General features: G+C 34.8%; 1 pseudogene; it reads right to left on the bottom strand.

Moving 5' to 3' along the window:
• Positions 1-842: 842 nt before the first annotated feature.
• LOC101270321 (60S ribosomal protein L36a-like) lies at positions 843-1,185 on the bottom strand (annotated as a pseudogene).
• Between the last annotated feature and the right edge of the window lie 4,875 nt (positions 1,186-6,060).

Here is a 6,060-nt window from a genome sequence, read left to right as displayed (position 1 = left end):
ATAGTTAATACCTCTCAATCCCCTACCCCTATGTTGCCCCTCCCGTCTTCCTTCTATCCACTGGTAACCACTAGTTTGTTTTCTGTGAGTCTGTTTCTTTTTTGTTATATTCACTAGTTTGTGGTAATTTTTAGATTTCACGTGTAAATGATATCATACAGTATTTGTCTTTCTCTGTCTGACTTATTTTACTTAGCATAAGGCCCTCTAGGTATTGACCCATATATTTATGACTCTCTGTGCTCTGCATTAGCTTATAGAATCCCAATCTATTATCATTTTCTTTAAGTTTGAATAACATGCTTTAGCATTTCTTAAAGTGCTGGTCTGCTGCCAATAAATTCTTGCACTTCCTATTTACCTGAAAATATCTTTGTTTTGCCCTCATTTTAAGGTTATTTTCACTGGACCTAGGATTCTGGGTAAAAGAGTTTTTCTTTTAACAATTTAAGCATCATTCCGTAGTCTTCTAGCCTCTTTTGTTTTCAGTATCAGTTGTCATTTTTATTGACAGGAGACTATAATGTTCCCTATATGTAGTTTTTTCCCTCTCTCTGCTTTCATGATGTTCTGCTTATTTTTGGTTTTCAGAAATTGGACTATATGATTCCTAAGTTTGTTTTTCTTTGTAATTATCATAACTGGGATTTGATGAGCTTTTTGGATCTGCACATTTGTTTCCCCCCACCAAGTTTAAGGAATATTCGACTACTTCCACTCCCCCTCTTTCTTTTTTTCTGTCTTGTTTTTTCTCTTCTCTCTCTACCATATATATTATATTGCTTTATAATATTAAAATATATATTTATATTATTGTCTTCATACTGAAACAAAAGTTGAAGCTAGAAGTATATCATTTGCCCCTTTCTCTCGTCTCCTCGCAGCTCACAATGCTTGCATCTCTTACTAGCCCACATTATCTTGGATCTGCAGTCTCTGTGCATTCAAGTCTCAGCACAATCTCCTTTAGAGTTCTAGACTTTTTCTAAAATATCTTAGCCCACCACAGCCACTCTGCTTCCTGTCATAATGTCATTTGCCCTGGGCATGTACGGAATCCTTGCCTTTCTTGTACTATGTCGTTTTGTGGAGGTGGCGTTTGCCATGTGACTTTCAAAAAAGCCAGCGGGTTTTAGGAATGTTCACAAATGTTTTAGTTGTGTCATTGGTATGGATGCCATTACATATATTTTATATCACTTGATATTTTCACATAAGTCTCAGAAGTTTTATTCATTTAGTTTTATTCTTTATTTTCTCCATTCTTCACATTGGATAACATATCGATATTCTATCTTCAGAAAATAATATGTAGAAGATAATCTATCTTCAATTTCACATATCCCTCCTTTCTGCTATCTCCAGTCTGTTTCTAGAGACTTTTCAAGGAGATTTTCATTTCAAATATTTTACTTCTCAGTTTTAAAATTTTTATTTTATTCTTTCATTCAGTTTTCATTTTTCTGCCTAGTTTTACTTTCTTTTCATTCATTATGATACATTATCCTTTATAGTCTGAAACAGATTTAATAGATATTTTCAAGTCCTTGCCTGCTAATTCCAACATCTTGAATATTTCAGGTTCAGTAACAATTGACTGCTTTTTCTCTTGACTCAGGATTAAATTTTCTTGTTTCTTTGTGAGTGTACTAATTTATTATTTTATGCTGCATATTCTGAGTGAAACATTGTTACAGCTAATGTTTCATACTGTGAATCTTGGTATTTCCCAGGCAGTTGTTCACAAGTAAGCCAAGGTTTTGATTGGTATTTTTATTCAGATTTAAGGATTTCCTCCTTTCCTAGATTTTCCCCTTCACTTTCTAGCTGCCCTGGCAGCCCTAAACTCCATCATCTGACTTCTTAATTCATTATGACTATGATAATTCTGCTTATATTTTCTCCATCCAATTCCCTGCTCATTAGAAAATGCCCACAGGTATGAAGTTTAATAAAGGGGAATCTTATCCAGGGAAGTTTCCTTCTGTCAAGGGCCAACTTCCCTCCTTTTTTTTTTTTTTTCCTGCTTTTTGTTGCCCTCCAGACCTATTTTGTCCAGTGTTTACAAATGTTAGATGTGACAGAGTTAGTAGCATATAAGCATCACTACCATTACAGGAAGTGGCATTTGAGTAGGTAGATATTTTCAACTTGCAAGATCAGTACTGTTCTGTAGAAATATAATATTAACTACCTTCATAATTAAAATTTTTCTAGTAGTCACATAAAATGTAAAAAGAAATAGGGAAATATAATTTTAATACTATATTTTATTTAAGCCAACATATCCAAACATTACCATTTCAGCAAATAATCAACATAAAATTAATAGATATTTTCTATTTTTGTTTACTAAGTCTTTGAAATCTGGTGCGTTTATTCTTTCAGTACAGCTCCATACAGATGCTAAATTTATAAGAGTTAAAGAGGAATGTAGTATTACTGAAATCATAAAGTTACATTAAATGGAAAATATTTTACATTGCTTTAGTTTATAAATTGACAGCAATAAAATGAAATTGTGCACTGTTGGTGGGAATGTACATTGGCGCAGCCCCTGTGGAAAATGGTATGGAGGTTCCTCAAAAAACTAAAAATAGAACTACCATATGACCCAGCAATCCCACTCCTGGGCATATATCTGGAAAAAACAAAAACACCAATTCAAAAAGATACATGCACCTCAATGTTCATAGCAGCATTATTTACAGTTGCCAAGATCTGGAAGCAGTCTAAGTGTCCATCGACAGAGGAACAGATAAAAAAGATGTGGAATACCTCTCAGCCATAAAAAATAATGAAATTTTGCCATATGTAACAACATGGGTGGACTTGGAGGGTATTATGCTAAGTGAAATAAGTCAGACAGAAAGACAAATACTATATGATATCACTTAGAAGTAGAATCAAAAAAACAACAAAGTAGTGAATATAACAAAATAGAAGCAGACCCGCAGATATAGAGAACAGACCTAGTGGTTACCAGTGGGGGTGGCGAGGGGCAATACAGGGATGGGGGTGTCAGAGGTACAAACTATTGTGTATAAGATAGGCTACAGGGATGTATTATACAGCACAGGGAATATAGCCAATATTTTGTAATAACTAAATGGAAAGTAACCTTTAAAATTATATTAAAAAGTTTGAAAATTAAATATAAACTACCATGTGTAAAATAGATAAACGATGAGGATATATTGCATAGCACAGGGAATTATAGTCACTATCTCATAATAACTTTTAATTAAGTAGAACGTGTAAAAATACTAAATCAGTATGCTGTGCACCTGAAGCTAATATAATATTGTAAATCAACTACTAAAAAAACCCAACCAAACAAAAAAAAATAAAATTCAAAATTCAGTTCCTTGGTTTTGCTAGCCGCATGTCAAGTGCCCAGTGGTTACAAGTGGCTAATGGCTGTTACATTGAGCAGCATACATAGGTCAAGATGATAAGAAAGTATTTCTGTATTTTCACTAAAGGAATTGGCCTTAATGTTAGCTATCAGTACAAGTACAATTTTATAGGAATTAAAAATAATATAAACAATTTCAATTCTATTTTGGAAAAAATAAATAGACTTTGTCAATATTTTCAATGATATGAAACAAATTATAAAGTTTTGCAAAAAGATTTTGGAAACAGCAAAGCCAAGTTAGTTTGCATAATGTCCATTATTTATGTGCAGAATTTGTCAACAAATTGCTATTTTTTAGTAGAACACATTGTTCATTCTTCTATGAAATTATCTTTTTGGGGATTCATATTTAAAAATATCCTGGCTATAAAAGTCTCCTACTTTGAAAGTGTCCCTTTTTGTTGGCCAAATAATTATAATGATGTTGATTATTTAAAAAGTAATCTTTTGGTATTATGGTTATAACTGTCTTGATTCCCAAGGCAGAAATGTGTGTAAATTGGCTTGTGTAAAACTCCAGCTCTGTAAACCAGCATAAAAATCTCATAGTGATTGGCCAGGTAGAAAATATATCTACAAACTGAGTGTACTAAGAACAGAGCTGATAGTATCTAGAGAGCCTATGTCCTAATTCTAATGACTTATCAAATTTCTTATAGGTTTTTAGTACATATCTGGTTGATATGACCTGTGCTAAACTCTATCAGTATCCAAATAAAATGAAGAATCTGCTTAACCACTCCCCATCCCCGCAAAACAAATCAAAATCTTAAAATTCCATGATCATAAGACAGGAAACTTTGAATATGACCAAGAACAGCGATGTCAGTTTGCGCTCGTTTGGGGCCCAGTGGCCATGCATATGCAATAAATATGGTTAAACTACATAAAGTGAGTTGTTGAAGAAAAGAGGTAGGAAAAGAACAGTGCCACTGTCTTTCTTGTTGATCTACAGGTCAAAAAGAGATCGAGTAATTGGAGAAGAGGGTCAGGAAGTTTTCTTCATGCTGGACAGCTCAGTAGACCTTTGGGCGTGTGGCGTCATTTATATGAAATTTTCTTAAGCACTTATTATGTACCATATAAAGACTATCTTCTGAGTATACTGTTGAATAAGATAACCATAGTCCCTACCCTCAAATAGGTATGAGTCCAGTGGGTAAATTGCCAGGCAAAGTGCTAAGAATTTTATAATTATTACTTATTTGTCAATGATAAAAAAAAAATGGAAACAGTGTGATGGGTTTTTTTTTCAAGGATAGAATGTGAGGCCTGGAAATGACTTCTTCACAGTAACCAAAAATGTGTGTAGCATGGCTTGGATTTAAACTCAGGTTTGAGTCGCTCTAGATGCCATAGTCTTAACCACTCTCCGTAGTACCCAGTAGAGATCATCTGGCATCTCTTGGTTCTGTATGAACACAGCCTTGTCCCCACCCTAGAATATAACCCTTCTGAGATTTAAAGGCCCTGATACCCTTACTCATGGCTGCATTGCTTTTGTGAAAAGGGATTATTTCTATCTGCACACAAAACTTTCCTCTCTCTGTCTAATGACAATGTTATACATTCTGAATTCCTCAGGATATTATTCTAGATCCTATACCCTGGGCTTCAGTAGCTTTCAAACTTGTAGGAGTGATCCAGGCTTCTAATGAGAGGGTTGTTTCACTTCTTTGAATTAAAATAATAGGATTCTGAACCTGGAAGGATCCTTAGTTTATCTCTCCCAGCCCGCTTGTCTTTTAGACATGGATACAAATTCTAAAGAGGTGCCGACGCGTTCAAGATCTGAAAGTCAGAGAGTGTCAGTCATTAGACCAGAACTCACCTATCTTGACTCGCAAGTATTATTTCCTCTGTGTCACAGATACCACTTGCCTCTCAGGTACCTCTTACTCTCTCAAAGTTTTGGACCAGATAATAGTGTAAATAGGAAAACTTTGCTGGCAGAACTTCTGGGTTGTCCAGGAGTTACAATGCTCCCATCCAACAAGGATGCTTCAGTGTTCTGAGCTTCCTGTGGGTGTGGAATGGGAGGTGGGAGTGAGTCAGGGTCACTCAATTTAATTATCCATGAAACATCTGGTACAGAGGGAGAAATGATTTGCTTACTTCATTTGTTAGCCAAGCTTTTTCATTAAGCAACATGCTTATATGTTGCTGAAAGGGAAGTAAACATTTCAGAATCACAGAATTGCAGGACTGTTTATCATGCCCATTCTTCACTCTTTCCAATGATTAAACCCTACTTTAATATGCCAACCAAATAGGGTTATCTAGCATCTTCACTGGGCAGTCACATGTATTTTCTATTTTGTTACTTACAACCCTGTTAGATAAATATTAAGAGTAACCCCATTTTTTCAAATGAAGACTTAGCTCGTAAATATTAAGAAACAACAACGGATGATTATCAGAGCAAGAATTAGGACTTAGTTCAGTCAGAATCCTCAACTTGTATTCTATATCTTCCCACGTCAAGTTTTCCTTGTCCTTTCCAGTGACAGGGCACTCATTAGTACCCAGGGTACTTCTGCTTGTCTTTTGGTTATTGTGATTATGAGAAAGCTCATCCTTTAATGAGGCTGAAATTTGTTCCTGTTGGGCTTCTGCAAAGTAACTTTATTTATTGATCT

Source organism: Orcinus orca, chromosome 3 (genome assembly GCF_937001465.1).
Source record: "Orcinus orca chromosome 3, mOrcOrc1.1, whole genome shotgun sequence".
NCBI classification, from domain to species: domain Eukaryota; kingdom Metazoa; phylum Chordata; class Mammalia; order Artiodactyla; family Delphinidae; genus Orcinus; species Orcinus orca.
Note: the sequence above shows the minus strand (reverse complement) of the source record. Positions and strands in the feature narration are given on the sequence as shown.